This window comes from Ursus maritimus, unplaced genomic scaffold, assembly GCF_017311325.1.
Source record: "Ursus maritimus isolate PB19 unplaced genomic scaffold, ASM1731132v1 scaffold_12, whole genome shotgun sequence".
Classification (NCBI taxonomy): domain Eukaryota; kingdom Metazoa; phylum Chordata; class Mammalia; order Carnivora; family Ursidae; genus Ursus; species Ursus maritimus.
The window spans coordinates 28,479,458-28,494,337 of NW_024423564.1; the positions used below are offsets into that span (position 1 = coordinate 28,479,458).

The 14,880-nt window shown below is 43.4% G+C and overlaps 1 protein-coding gene and 1 pseudogene across 4 annotated transcripts in view; one reads left to right on the forward strand and one right to left on the reverse strand.

The window, feature by feature from the left end:
* TGFBR3 (transforming growth factor beta receptor 3) overlaps positions 1-14,880 on the forward strand; it is a 220,594-nt gene that overhangs the window by 44,070 nt on the left and 161,644 nt on the right. The window lies entirely within an intron of this gene.
* Positions 2,276-3,592, reverse strand: LOC103669412 (annotated as a pseudogene).

Here is a 14,880-nt window from a genome sequence, read left to right on the forward strand (position 1 = left end):
TATAATAATAGCATCCATCTCATTAGATTGTTTTCAAGATTTAATGAGATCTGATGCCTCACGTGCTCAAAACCTGCCGAGCACTTACTAAGCTCTGCTGAGCCATAGCTTTGAGTATTCGTGTGTTGTTAAAATTATTGCTTGGTTAACATGTGGTATATTTAGGTTGCTTATTTCTTCATGACATCTGAGTTTGTATCTCATTAGTAACATTATCCTCAAGTAATGTTTTAGGATAAGTTACATCTGGGTAGATTTTACATTCATAAGGCACACTACTAGAGTTCTAGATTTGTGGTATGTTGGTATTTTAAGGATCCTTAGAGATTATCTGGTTCAGCTCAGCCTGGTACATAAATCACCTTTCTAATATCCTGTTGACTGAGCCTCTAGCCTTTTACTTGAATTTAAAATATCCCTGGCCCTTGGGAAATTCTTCTTTGTGTTGTGCAATCCACCTGGCTGTAAACCTCCACTCTTCAGCCCCTAGTTCTGTAGGGCTGCAGGGAATTTGGTTAACAAATAACCCACCTGAATGGTGACAGCAAGGTAAAAGGATTCTTGATAATTAAGGGTTGTCTAAAAGTGACCAGAATGGTGTATCATGGGACTTAAAGGACTTTGCTCCCTGTTCATAGAAGAAGTAAGGCTTGTGTTTGTAGATAGAGTTGCTCTGAGTTAGTTGGGTACATATTTGACATAGAAATTTGTTCCACTGAGCCTGGGGTGGGGGCACTAAGCCAGAGGGGAGAGTCAGTGCCTGCGTCGTTGGACCTCACTCCACAAAACATCCCCATGGGTTGTTGGATCTGTCCTTTCCTGGAGGAGGAGCTTTGTGTTTAAAAGTTGGGTCTGCCATATTTTTTTAATTGCCTAAATGGAAGCTCTGTGGAAGAAGAAAAGGCTGCTTACCTTGTTCACTGCTGTGTCTCCAACAACTACTGGGGAAGTAGGTGCCCATTATTCAAATGATGGAATTAACGATTAAACACTCACATGTGAATGTGTTTTCAATTTAGTGTGGGGAGATGTCATTTTCACTTTTTTTTTTGGAAACCAGCTCATGTTTAATTGTGACTTTTTTTTTTTTTAAGATTTTATTTATTCATTTGAGAGAGAGAGAGAAAGGGAGCACAAGCAGGGGGAGGGAAAAGCAGACTCCTCGATGAGCAGGGAGCCCGATATGGGGCTCGATCCCAGGACCCTGGGATCATGACCTGAGCCGAAGACAGACGCTTAACTGACTGAGCCACCCAGGCGCCCCTAATTGTGACATTTTAAAATTGGATAAGTGTTTTGATGTCTGCCCCCTCCCCATATTTCATCTCTTTAAAATGACAGAACACCAACCAGTCACAGGCTTCATGAGTTTAATAAGTTTACCCCTTAAGTGCCTATTTGCAGCACCCAGTCCTCCTTTGAAATACCAGACAGACCCTGCAGTGGCCAGCAGTACACTTAGACCTTTAGGGTTCCAAGTTCAGGTTCTCTGAGCATTCGGTGCTGAAGGGCACTTGTCCAAAGCTGGTACCTCCCTGTAGCTGGGGAACTTTAAATGTACCAGTGAAAAAAGTTTTTTCCCCTTCAAGAGGAAGAAAGAAAATCACTCCCCCAAACCCAGCAGATCTGGCTGTGAGGTCTTTCCTCCTGTCCCATCTCTCCAGGCTTGTTTTTTGCAGTGGAGCCAGAGAGACCAAAATCTCACCTGAGTGAGATAACAGGTCCGCAGAATACAACAGCCAGAATTATAAAATCCATTCATCCAAGCATGGTGGAAGGCAGGACGGGGAGCTGGGAGGGTAAATGGTACAGGGAGGAAAAAACTATTCATATCAGTCCAGGCACTGGGGCTGGCAAGTGCTAGAAAAGACCTGCAGAGAAACCTGTGGTCCATTCACACTCACTGGTGTTAAAAATCCACATACCGGTGTCAGGAAGATTCTGCCTTAGGTACACTGGAGACAGAAATCCCAGTTCCTCAGAGAGAAGGGAATGGGCAGAGGGTCCTTGGCAGAGCAGGTCCTGCCTTTCCTGGTGGAGGAGGGGACAAGGAAGAGAGCTCCTACAGCTTCCTTCCAATTCCACCCATCCCTTCTGGATGGCTGGCGGCCTCATGGCCTGCAGCAGCCTTCAGTCTGGCAGGAGATGCAGCCAAGGGAATTTCTCTGCAGAGGCTGGGCTACTCAGAGCGGACTGCAGGTGGAGCGTCTTGCGGAAAAGTCTGTTGCTTACCAAGGAGAAGAGGTGCATCTGGGAAAGGTATACTTTGCCAGGGGTCTTTGCTTATTGGCACTGATAATGAATGGTGGAAAGGTTGGAGAAGAGGCCACCACTGATAACATATGAGGACCGCCTTGCTGTGAGGAAAGCCAGGGGCAAACCAAATCCAAAGTAGTAAGGCCAGTTCCTTTCTATGTTCAACAACTGCTGGTGCATTTCAGTTCCTTTATTGAACCAACGATATTCAAAGGAGTCCAGTGAGGAGAGAAGGGACCTATGCAGAAAACTAACCAGCTGACCAACAAGGTGGATGGGAAAGAGACTCACAGACATGCCCTGGATGAGGAAAGGAGCTTGCAGCAAAAGGTTGAAGAGCATGTCAGCAGTTATTTTGCTGACACGAGGGAATGGGTGAGGCTTCCTCCCCAATACCTCAAATGCCAGATCAGCTATGTCTTGAAACAAAATGGCATTTACAACTTTGCTAAGCACAGAGGGGGCACCCAAAGAGCACTGAAAAATGAGGTAAGGAAGCATTCCAGCTCCGACCAAACATCTCCATGTCGTGATGGATCACCAATAATTTGGGCTGTTACTGACTGTAGTACAGGAAGAAACACTTGATAAAACAGGAGGAGACTTCTGCTAACGAGATGTAGCTCACTCTCCTGCTTCCTTTCTATACTCTGGGCTCTCTGATGCGCCAGGATACTGCTTGTCCTCCTTCCACACTCTCCTCTCTTGCTGAATCCAAGCATCTAGCTTTAAGATGGTACAGATTCCCCAGATGGAGTCTTTGATTCCCCTGGTAATTCCTGGAGAAAAGGTTTTGACACTCTCAGCCATCTCTTCACCACCCAAATAACAACTACAGAGGACAGGGAAGCATCTCAAAGTCTTTCATCATGAAGGACCCGGCCGCTCCGGCCACTCCAACCTCCCAGCTCCGACCTGCTTGGAGCCTTGCCTGCCACGGGCCCCGCTCGGCTCCTCCTGGGCCCTCCGTGCCCGGCCGCCAGCTGTGGACGGGGCACTCCCAGGGCCCGGGCCACTGCACCCACGCTGGGCATGCCTGGGCCGCACCAGGCCACTCTCACTGTCACTTGTATGTCGTGGCCCATTCTTGGTGCCTGAGCTGAGGGAGAACCTGTCAGAGGATAGGAAATGAGATCTCAGGAAAAAATATTAATAATAATCTTATGATTATTTGCAACTTTCAAATACACTCAGAAAAAAAGTACTTTTTTCTGTTTTGATATGTGAAGATTTTCTAGAAAGGAAGGAAAGGTTTCTAACTTTATCAAAGGCAGAGGTATACCATGCTGTCAGCATTGGGTGTTTAAATCAGCTCAGCTGGATGGCGGCTTCACACTGTAGCCCCAGTGATGTTATATGAGCTTAGCTCTACTTTGAGTGCTAATGAAACAAGGTGGCCAGAAATATGAATTGTAAAAAGCCATCAAAACATTACAATGTAGGAGAAAAATGTAGCGAAAATTTAACATAGAAAGTCCAAATAGTTCCCTTTTCTGAAGGCTTTTAAAAGTTTTTCTTAGGTAATTTGCAAAGACTATTTTAGGTTGTAGAAAATATATGTAAAATTAAAATGACATTAGCTGAGAACTTTGCCCAGTTAATTAAGGAAATCTGAGCTTCCTTTTTTCTTTGGTGTTTGTATCTCTCTTTAATGTGCTAGTAGCTGAGTTTTCTATAGAAAGAGGACATGTATTTAGGTCAGAACTCATTGGCATATTCCTTGGGTTATCTTGGGTCAGCATTTTCTCTGGGAAGAAACACCTTTTGATTTTGGAACCAGAATGCTGATTCCTGCCTTGTAGTCCAGGTACGACGCTCCTTGCACAACTGCCCCGCCCCCCTCCCAGGGCTGGCCTTGCCTTAAGTCACTTGACTCAGTAAGTCAATAACTTCATGACTTTGAGTGAGTTACTTAACATCATTCCACGTCAGTGTTTTCAGCTGTAGAATGAAGGCAATAGTATATCTCAAGGTGCTTTTAAGGAATAAATATGTAAATACAAGTAAAATGCTTAGAAGAGAGTCTGGCACCTAGTAAATACTCCGTAGATGATGATATTATTATTACCAAATGTGGATGTTTTGAGGGTAATAGAGGGAAAATAGATTTTTTTAAAAAACTGGAAATTTCCCCATACAAATTCCAAGGAATATTGATCATTGTCTCCATGATAACCTTAGTATTTATAAAATTCTTTGCCATTTAAGCCACTTGCTGTGCTTCCATTTACACTTCCCTGTGGGAGGTGTGGAGTTATTTTCTAAGGTGTTCCATTAATCATGAACTAGGAATGCTCTAAAGAAAAGAAGGTATAAGTATTAACTGGTTAGAAGAAGAAATAACTTTGAATTTTCTAAAGCTGTGCCTTTACTGGGAATTTTAACTTTGTTGAATTTCTATGTAAGGGGATAAAAAACCTTTCCATCCTTAGATTCACAGTGTGCATAGGCAAAATGGAGGGGGGAAAAAGATAAAAATTGTAATTTTGAAGGGAAAAGTTTTTTGTTTTTTTTTTTTGAAGATTTATTTATTAGAGAGAGAGAGTGCGCGCACATGCGTGCAGCGGGGAGGGTCAGAGAGAATCTTAGTGGAAGCGGGGTTTGATCACGCCACCCTGAGATCACAACCTGAGCTGAAACCAAGAGCCTGACACTTAACCCACTGCGCCATCAAGTGGTTTTGTTTTGGTTTTTTTAATTGTTTACATCAGTCAAATTCCGTGGATGTTGTCTTAATTATCATTTTGTGTCTTCAGAGAATGGAGCAGTTTTTGAACATGCTCTTTTTTTCCCCCCAATATATTAGCCATTATATTTAACAGTATTTGGGGTTTTTAAAAATAGAGGTAATTAATTGTGAAGCATTTTGATGTTTAGCAGGCAAAGGAAATACATTACTTTGTGTGAACAGAGGTTACCATGGATGTTTTGAAGTCTAAATTATTGAACTATTTGCCTAAGGACAAACTTCTTAACCATTTAGGTTTCCTCTGGCCTGTAATGAGCTACAGGGGTAGGAATAACACAGAAACATCGTATGTGTGAAACATTGGGTCCTGTTTGGAAAGCATGATGGATCCAAGTTTTCAGGTTTACCTTTGAGTTACACTGATAAATTAGAAAACTTTCACCCCATTTACCTCTCCTTTTTGTGGTCTAATTGGCTCATGGTTGGTAAAGACAGAAGCATATGTTTTTGAGAGAGATAAGCCTTCATTTTGTTTACATTTTAAATGATCATGGTCTCTGGAACTGGCACTGGGACCAAAGAATGTTTATTACTTCCATGTTAACATGGGGATGGGTCTGAAAGATGATAAGTGAGGTTTGTGTTCGGTTCTGTTCTGCAGCTTCCTTGGGCCCCAGCCAAGGTAACTTGGCTTCGTAAGGGCCAGGAGGAACTGCTGTACAGTCTCTTTTTTATAGCTGTTTTTATATTTTTATCTGAAAGCATCTACCTTGAGGAGAGAAGCTCTACTTTGCAGAGTAAAAAACAACTGTTTCTAATCTTAGCAAGTGGACAACAAGGGGTGTGGCCAGGGGTATACGTGTTTCCAGACACGGTTGTGTTTCACATCTGTCCTTGTTGTATTACTGGTCAAACAGATCTTGTGGCCTTTGGGCAGGGTTGCCTTGGGAAGATGGCAACACAATAGGGAGAGTTTCTAATTTAGAAAGACCGCTGGGACTCCAGTCCAGAAGTTGTTTTTTTTTTTTTACCTGTGCGTGTCAGGTGGGGTGCAGTGTTTCCTGCTGTGGAGGTGGGGAGAACCGTATCACACCTTCACGGAGAAGGGAGAAATCACCTGATTGGCACACATGATTCAGAAGCATCACAGGCCCAACTCCATGTTCACTTTTCCAAGGTCCTTCCTGTTGCACTGAACTCTGGCCCTGCCCTCTCCCACCCTCTGGGGACTGTGGAACCCCCAGGGAGGAAGTCACCACTCCTATGCCCTTTATTCTTCCTGTGCCCCCTGGCTGAGATATGTCATGTGGGTCTGGGCCCCACCTGAAATCACATTCCTCCTCAGTGCCTAGACTCCCGTGTGAAGTACCGGCCGGTGTGATTGCAGCTCCCGTTGACCCACTGTTCACAGAGGCATAGGAACACATAGCCCAGACTGTAGAACCCAAAGAAAGCTCTGGGTGACCTCTGCTATTTAGCAGCTGCTCCTAGCACCAGTCACTGTGGCAACTGGGCTCTGTTTATGAAAATGAACGAGGACCTCAAGGCCGGGGCATTCACACCATGGACAGAGCTCCCCCTGGAAATACATTGCCTGCCAGATTGCCAGGGCTAAACCAAAACAAAGACATACCAAACAGAAGTAGCTGGGGAAGTGTTCTGCCCTTGGGGGACATGCACCATGGCCTAATTGCTTGGTATCCTCCTTTACCAAGCAGAACCATGCCAGGGTGAGCTTATCTTGGTTATGCCAGAGAAAGGAGGAGGCAAAGACCCTGGTACTTGAATGGGTAATTTCTTGAGTATACCCTTGCATTGCACAGGGCTGGCCTCTAGCTATGGGTTTAGAAGGAAGTTTAGTACCAAGGACCTGACTTTTTGAAAATCTTATTTTAGGTCCTGCTTTTATGTAAACTGTAAAGCTATTTTTGGGTCTGCACCTTTAGAGTAGACCCTTGTCTGGAATAACTGAGTTTGGAGTTTGTCCTCTTTGAGTCCTTGCTTTCACAGTGATGGTCCGAGTACTCCACATGGGGAATGGTGAGCCATAGACATCTTTGAGCACACTGTGAAACCCAGAGCTTCCTTTGAGGGGACTGTTATGTTCTGGAGTTGCTTCTATCATTCTTAGGTTTTATGATTCCATGGCTGGACCCTTCCAGCACATGTGTCTTTTAGCCTCATTTAGATGTTCACTGGGATACTTCACTGGGGTGTAGATAGATGAAGCTATAGTCTATATTGAAAGTTCCCAGAGTTTGGAGCTGGAAGGACCCATAAAAATCATCAAACCACACTCCCCTATTTTAAAGATGTGTAAGCCCAGGTTAAATTCATGTGGCTAGTTTGGCAGAGCTGGAGCAAGTGCACAGGTCTTCTGATGCCATTCCAGAGCTCCCTTCCCCACACTGTGCCTTGTCACTGTCAGAGTCCGCTTAGCTGTGGCTTCCATGTCCCTGTGGAGAAGGGAGACACGGGGAGGCCGAGAGGGCTGGCACTGGTGATTTGCTAACAGAACAGAGATGTTCGGGAATGACATATATTTGGAGAAAGAGGGACTCTTACGTGTAAGTCAGCCTTAGCTTTCAACTGTAAAATACCCATTCGTGGGGCGCTCGGCTGGCGCAGTCTGTAGAGCACGCGAATGATCTCAGGGTCATGAGCTCAGGCTTCACGTTACGCATAGAGCTTAATTAAAAAAAAAAAAAAGGCTTAAAATAGCCATTCAGTGCATTGAGGAGGCCTCGAGGTCTGCCACCTGGTCTTCTTAATCTGGTTGGATGTCAAGGAATTGGCGTAAAAGGGGAGAGGGTCCGGGGGTGGGGTGCCACTGATTATGAGTACAGTGAGAAGAATGTGGGCTTAAACCAGCGTCCCTTCCTAGAGGGATTCAGGCCTCGCTCTATCCCAGCAACCCTTAACTCCTTAACTTCCCCTGGGGTTGTCCTGGGTATGTCCTGGGTATGTCCTGGGGTTTGAACAGCTGCTGCCGCTCATGAGGGTGACCCATCCCAAGGGACCCTTAACTTCAGGGAAGGAAGTAAAGCTAAGTGTACTTGGTCCTCCTTCCGTACTTAGGCCTTTGCGGTTACTGGGGTGGCTGCCACTCTTTGCTCATGATAATTCCTTATGAACTCTCCTGTTGATAAACCAAACCAAATCAATAGTGGTCTTCCTTTAACAGGATTTAAGTTAAATTATAACCACAAGTTTCCTGTTGGTTTCCGTTCATTTCAGTGCTGAACATTTGTGCTCTGGGCTATGGATGTGAGGTTTCTGCCCTGTCTTCGCTGAGGTACCTTTGTGAAATGTGAGTTTGCCATGTGGCAGACTCGTTTTCCTCTGGCCGGTTAATGAAGCTAAAATATTGACAGGGTTGATTGGTCATATTTGAGAGTTCATCACGGGCACGAATATTGTACCTGCAAATCCCTTGCTCAGATCTATGTAATTGTAATCAGGGAAGAAGCCCACTTTTCCAGGTTTGTTCTATAACTATCATGACAGTCAGGTTCTCTTGGGCAAGGGATCAGGAAGAAGCCTGTTAGAGTGTGTTCTGTGCTGGCTCTGTCGGGCTTTGGAGAGCAGACCTCAGGGCGATCTGAAAAACCGGTACCCTGAACTAGGTGAAGCCATTAACCAGAACCCTGTCTGGACAGTCTGGAGCTGAACGGGTTTCTCTAGTATCTATTTACAGCTAGCCAGCGAGGTTAATCACAACTTCGCTGGGAGCCGGTGTCTGCACTGGCTATAACTCACTTGTATTCTGGACGGGGGTCAGAGAAGCTGAATAGATTTATTCATTCAGGGAGCAGTGAGTAACAGCAGCCTTAGCTGCAGAACCAGCTCTTTTCAGCTTTTTGATGACGTGCACTATTATTGTTTTTAGCAGGTTGGCTAAAAAGTGAACCTGTGAGAGTCAAGCCTTTATTCCTCTCTGTCCAACACTCACATGCTTGCTTCTAGTTTGCTGTAGTCAATCAGTAAACGTTTATCAAGTGCCTACTGTGTGCCAGGCACTGTGTTATCACAAACCAGTTACTTATTCTTAGTTAATAAATGATCTTATGCAGCAGGCATAAAAAGGAGCCTTAAGCAGGGGTGGGTAATTGGGATCTTTGTGTCTCTTCCTGTTCATTCTTCCATGCCTTCACATCAGGGAAAGGAAGTAGAAGTCAACTTAAATTAGTTTATTTTGGTAAGAGCAGTTTTAGAAAAGGTTTCGTGAAGGAAATTGAAACTATTGAGACATAGGAGGTTTGGGGATTACTGCTGGAGTTTTCCTATTCCTTTTAGCCCAGGGACTTTGTCCCAGTTACCACTGATAATGGACCCTTTTTATGTTTAACTGTCTTGTCAGTAAGTCAGTGACACATGCTGAGAATAGAAACCAGTACCATTCCATGTTGTAAACGCCAGTCTCTACATGGCCCCGCTAGTTCTGTTGTTGTGATTGTTGCTATGATGCTTAGCATCAAATGCTAGCCCTTTCCCTGGCATTTTACGTCACACCTACAGGGTCCCTACCCCAAGCTGCTTACCTTCCCTGGAAGCCCAGGACCTTTTCCACATCGCACCACAGGAAGTGGTGGAGGGGAAGGGATAGGAGCCTTCCCTCCGTAAAACGTGGTCCTTGCTTGAGGCAATGAAGGGGACTGTGGAAGTTTTAATAGGGAAGGGCCTTATTGAGGTAGTTTTTTTCCTGTTAAATTCCGCTTTTTAAAAGATTTAGGGTTAAGTGTAACTCCGTTCATTGTTTTCTATTCTTTTGAAATACATGAGCTGCAGTGGTTGATCGTATGCTAGACTCTGAGGGAGGAAATGAAACAGATGTAGCCTCTAGTCTGTGCTCTCTAGGTGCTTTCTGACCCACGATGGAAGAGAAAACATCAGGTGGCATCATTAGAAGTTTTTTTAACTTAATGGTGGACAGGAGAAAATGGAAACTGGACTAATTTCATTCAATTCTTAGGTGGTTCTGTCTTTACCATAGGGTTATCTTAACTGAAGACAGGTCTCCTGGTGGTTGTAGGCGTGGCTCAGTAGGTGTCAGGGTTTTGTTCGTAGTCCAAGGAAGAGTGATGTGATGCAGCCTTCGGCTTTCTTAAGAGTGAGAGAGCCTCTTTCCCCTGACCCCCAGCATGTCTCTCTTCGCCTTCATTGGCTGAATCGATACAGCGCCATCTGTCCTTGAACCAGTCATTGGCAATTAGTAATAGAGGTACCATGACTGGCCAAGACTGATCAGCTAGAGAATCAGTCACATTGTTAGCATAGGGGTCTCCTGCCAAAATAAATGTGAACAGATTTCCAAAAGAAGAAATGCACATCTGGTAGGACCATGTAAGAATAAGAGGTCAAAGACAAAGTGATGGAGAGGAGGTCCTGGCCCTTGTTTGTGTTCCCTCAGTTGCCTGGACAGCTTTCTGTGGGACCCTCTAATGTGGTGCTACCCTATATACCTGCCTCTCTTCCCACTTCCTAGAGTACAGCTTCTTAAGGCTAAGGTACTCTGTCTTACTCAATATTTGTGGCCACCATACCTGGCACGTATGGGATTTGAACAGACTGAATGAAAAGAGATGTTTCACATTTTTTTGTGTTTAGCTTTTATCAAACATTGCTTGAAATAAGTGGACCATTGGTATCTTATTCTTTAAATATTTAATAATGACTTTGAGGCATAATTCACATACCATATAATTCACTTGTTTAAAGTGACTGGTTACAATTCACTAGTTTTTAGTATCTTCATTCATAGAGCTATCACTCACCACAGTCAATTTTAGAACATTTTCATCACTCCCAAAAGAAATTCCATACCCATTAGCTGTCACTCCCCACTATCCCCTTCCTCTAGCCCCTGACAACCGCAAGTCTACTCTCTGTTTCTATGGATTTGCTTATTCTGAACATCCTATGTAAATGCAGTCCTACAATCCGTGACTTTTTGTGTCTGGTGGCTTTTACTTAGCATAATGTTTTCAGGGGTCATCCATATTGTAGCTTACATCAATACTTAACTCTTTTTTTATGGCTAAATAGTATTACATTGTATGTGTATACCACATTTTATTAATCCATTATCAGTTGACGAACATTTGTGTTGTTTCTTGTTTGGGGCTATTATGAATAATGCTGCTAAGAACATTTGCGTACAGGCTTTTATGTGGGCATATGTTTCTATTTCTCTTGGGCATATGTATACCTTGGTATAGAATAGCTGGCTCATCTAGTAACTCCACGTCTAACCTTTTGAGGAACTGCCAAACTATTTTCCTGAGTGGTTGCATCTTACATTCCCAGCCACAATAGATGAGGGCCTAGTTTCTCCACATTCTGCCAACCCTTGTTATGCTTTGTCTTTTTGAAAATAGCCATCCTAGTGGGTTTCAAGTGCTATCTCCTTATATGCTCATCAATTAAAAAAAAACCAAACATTTGATTGTTTGTGTCAGAAGCTCTCTGTTAGGTGTGAAGACAGAGATGAGTAACCTTGACCCTTTCTGCCTCTCTGATCTCGTCGCCTTCCTGTCTTTCCTCTTAATCTCTGTTCCTCACCACTGAATTGTTTTGTAGTCTCTACAGTACCATGCTGTTTCTTACCTCTAGACCTTTGCTTGTCTTCCTACCTCTGCCTGGAATATGAATATGAATGCTAATAATAGTAATAATAATAATAATACTGGTTAACTCTTACATACCCAGCTTGTCATAGAGTAGGCAGTTGGCTCCAGAGTCTGTGTTCTCAAACACTGTGCAATATATTTTTTTCTTTTAAAATCAGCCTTATATAGGGATGCCTGGGTGGCTCAGTCTGTTGAACTTCCGACTCTTGGTTTCGGCTCAGGTCATGATCTTGGGGGGTGGGAGGGGTACGAGGTTGAGCCCCTCATGGGGCTCTGCATTCAGTGCAGTCTGCTTGGGATTCTTTTCCTCTCCCTCTGCCTCCCCTCTGCCCCTCCCCCCTGCTCACACAGGTGCGTGCACACGCGCTCTAGCAAATAAATAAATAACAATCTTTTAAAAAATAAAATCAGTCAGCTTTATCGAAGTAAAATTTACATGGACTAAAATGTATATGTTTTAATGGTACAGTTTGATGAGTTTTGATCATGTATATACTTCTTTAACCACCACTACAATCAAGTTATGGAAGATACAGATTTTTTTTGTATCGCTTCCCCCTTCCCCCGAGTTCTCCTGTCCCTTTGTAGTCCATATCCCTGTACCAGGCACTTACTGACCTGCTTTCTGTCACTATAGGTTAGTTTGGCCTGTTCCAGAATTTCATGTACTCTCTTGAGTCTGGCTCCTTTTGCTCAGCAAAATGTTTTTGAGAGTTAACAAACCAGTTGTGCTTTGTATCAGTAGTTTCTTCCTTTTCGATGCTGAGCATATCCATTGTATGGCTATACCCTGATTTATGTATTCATTCACCTGTTGATGGGCATTTGGTTGTCTCCTTTAATTATGACCAAAATGGTACGAACATTTGCAAACATGTCTTTTTGTGGACACGTGTTCTAATTTTTCTTGGATAAATACTTAGGAGTGTAGTTGCTCCATCGTATGGTAAGTGTATGCTTAACCTATAAGAAACCGCCACCCGGTTCTCCAAAGTAGATGTACCTACATTGATTTAATTTTTTTATTTTTTTAAGTAAGCTCTACGCCCACCATGGGGCTTGAACTCATGACCCCGAGATCAAGAGTTGCGTGTTTTACTGACTGAGCCAGCCAGGCGCCCCCTGTATTGATTTTAGTACATATTTGTCCTTTCCTCTCCTTTTTGCTTGGGTAACTTCACCTAATTCTTTTTTTAAAAAAATTTTTTTAAAGGTTTTATTTTTAAATAACCTCTATGCCCCATGTGGGGCTTGAACTCACAGTCCTGAGATCAAGAGTCGCATGCTTTTCTGAATGAGCCAGCCAGGCGCCCCTTAACTAATTCTGAAGAATCACCTCAGACATCACCTGCTTGGAGACTTTTTTGACAGTTTCATCTTTCCTTCTTTTGAGGTGGATTAGGGAGGTTCCTCCTCCATGTCCCCGTAGCACCTTGGTTATTGCTCACTTGCCCATCTTTTCATCAGACTGTGAGCTCCTTGAAAATGGAGAAAATGTTATTATTTCTGTATCCCTAGTGGTTTGGATGATACCTTATAAAATATAGCTAGATGCTCAGTAAATGTTTGTGAATGGGTGACTGACTGGAGCATTATTCAGCTTACAGGGGAGTTCATGGCCCCGTAAGGGAGGTAAAACAGGCATGCAAATAACTGTACGGTAAAGTAGAAATCGATAAAGGTGAAGAACAAAGTCTAAGGGAGTTCAAAGAGAGATGGCTTTTAATGGGGACAGTTTGAGTGGTTAGCAAGGGAGGTGGAATGTCAGCTGAGCCCCAAAAGATAGATGTAGATGTATAGAGATACTGTTGGTTCTAAACGGATTTGACTTGAACTTCTGTCCCACAAGGTTGAGCAGGTTGGAGAATAAAGGCTGTGTTTGGGCCGGTAAGTCGGTACAAATAGCACTATTTTAACTGCAGTTTATATATTTCATGGTACAGATGTACCCTCATGAACATTTAGGTTATTTCTAGTATTTCTCTATTGTAAATACTATGGCAGTTAACACCTATGCCTGTAACACTGTAATACCTTTACGGTTATGTTGTAAAGTTATGGTGTAATTACAGTTAACGGTGTAATACCTTTACAGAAGTGTTGGCCACTTCACTTGCTACCCAAACCTGGCTGAGAATATTTTGTGAAGGGCTCGGAATATTCTTATTGGCCTTAATTTTTGATGAACGGGCACACCCTCTGAAATGTATTAGGTGAGCATTATGATTGCTTTGTAGGCAGAAGGTTAGTAACTACTTAATATGCGCTAAGTCCTTTCTCACCTGTTATCTCATTGAAATCTTTTAACAATCCCATGAAAAATGTGCTGCTACTTACCATTTATCTGAAACTAAGATTTGGAAAGATTGTGACTTGGGTAAAGTAACATGGCTTCTAAGGAGCCAATTCGGAATTTGAACCCTTGTCTTCTGATTACCAGTTCATTGTCACTTTCCCCATTGTTCTGAAGCTGATCCATTCTCTTTTTACAGTCTTTAAGGAGAAAAATTATAGGAAGTAAAATGTCTTTGAAATAATGCATCATAGCGTGAGTAGAGAAAGAAAGAGTGGGCATCCTCTAGATTGGGGGTGGGGTGGGCGTGTAGCCCCTTTCTCTTTCATCATGCTTGGAGGTATGATTCATGACTTCAGGAGGTTGTGACAGCGGCTACACAGAGAGACCTTGGTGCCCTGACAGCAATGTCCTGCTATTGTGGGCTGTGGATTTAGTATCATGCTAAAAAAATAAATCAGCGCCAGGAAAGTCTGTATGTTTAGATGCAGCTGCCTCTGGAGGCCCTCCCCCAACAAGAGAATGGCCCCCAGTGGACAGATTTTCTTTGCTCCCTTTGAGTTTTCATTTCTGTACGGGTCAGAGGTTATTTTCAACCTGTGGGATGCCTTAGCTCTTCGAGAAGTGGCCCCTCTGTACTGGGACGGTGGAGTGGGGTGATAGTCAGAATCGAAGGGTTGTTTGAGCTCTTCGAGGAAGGACCCTGTGTTTGTAGGTCTCCTGAAGTAGGTGTGAGCAGGCTTTCCTCCCAGAGGCAAAATTTGAGCAGTTTGGAAAGAGGAATCAGTTCTGCTTTTCTGGCAAAATGGCCCGTGTCCATGGATTGTAGGAGGATCCCGTTGGCGGGAAAATAACCAAAAATTTAAAAAGAAGTTTTCAAATATATTTGAGAAGGAAAGTTAAGAAAACTAGAAGAAAAAAATACAGCGGAATACAAATCCCTTATAGAATAAATAATGTTCTTATAATGAACGTGTCAGCATTTTTAACAGATGTATGCTCCAGTGTGTGGT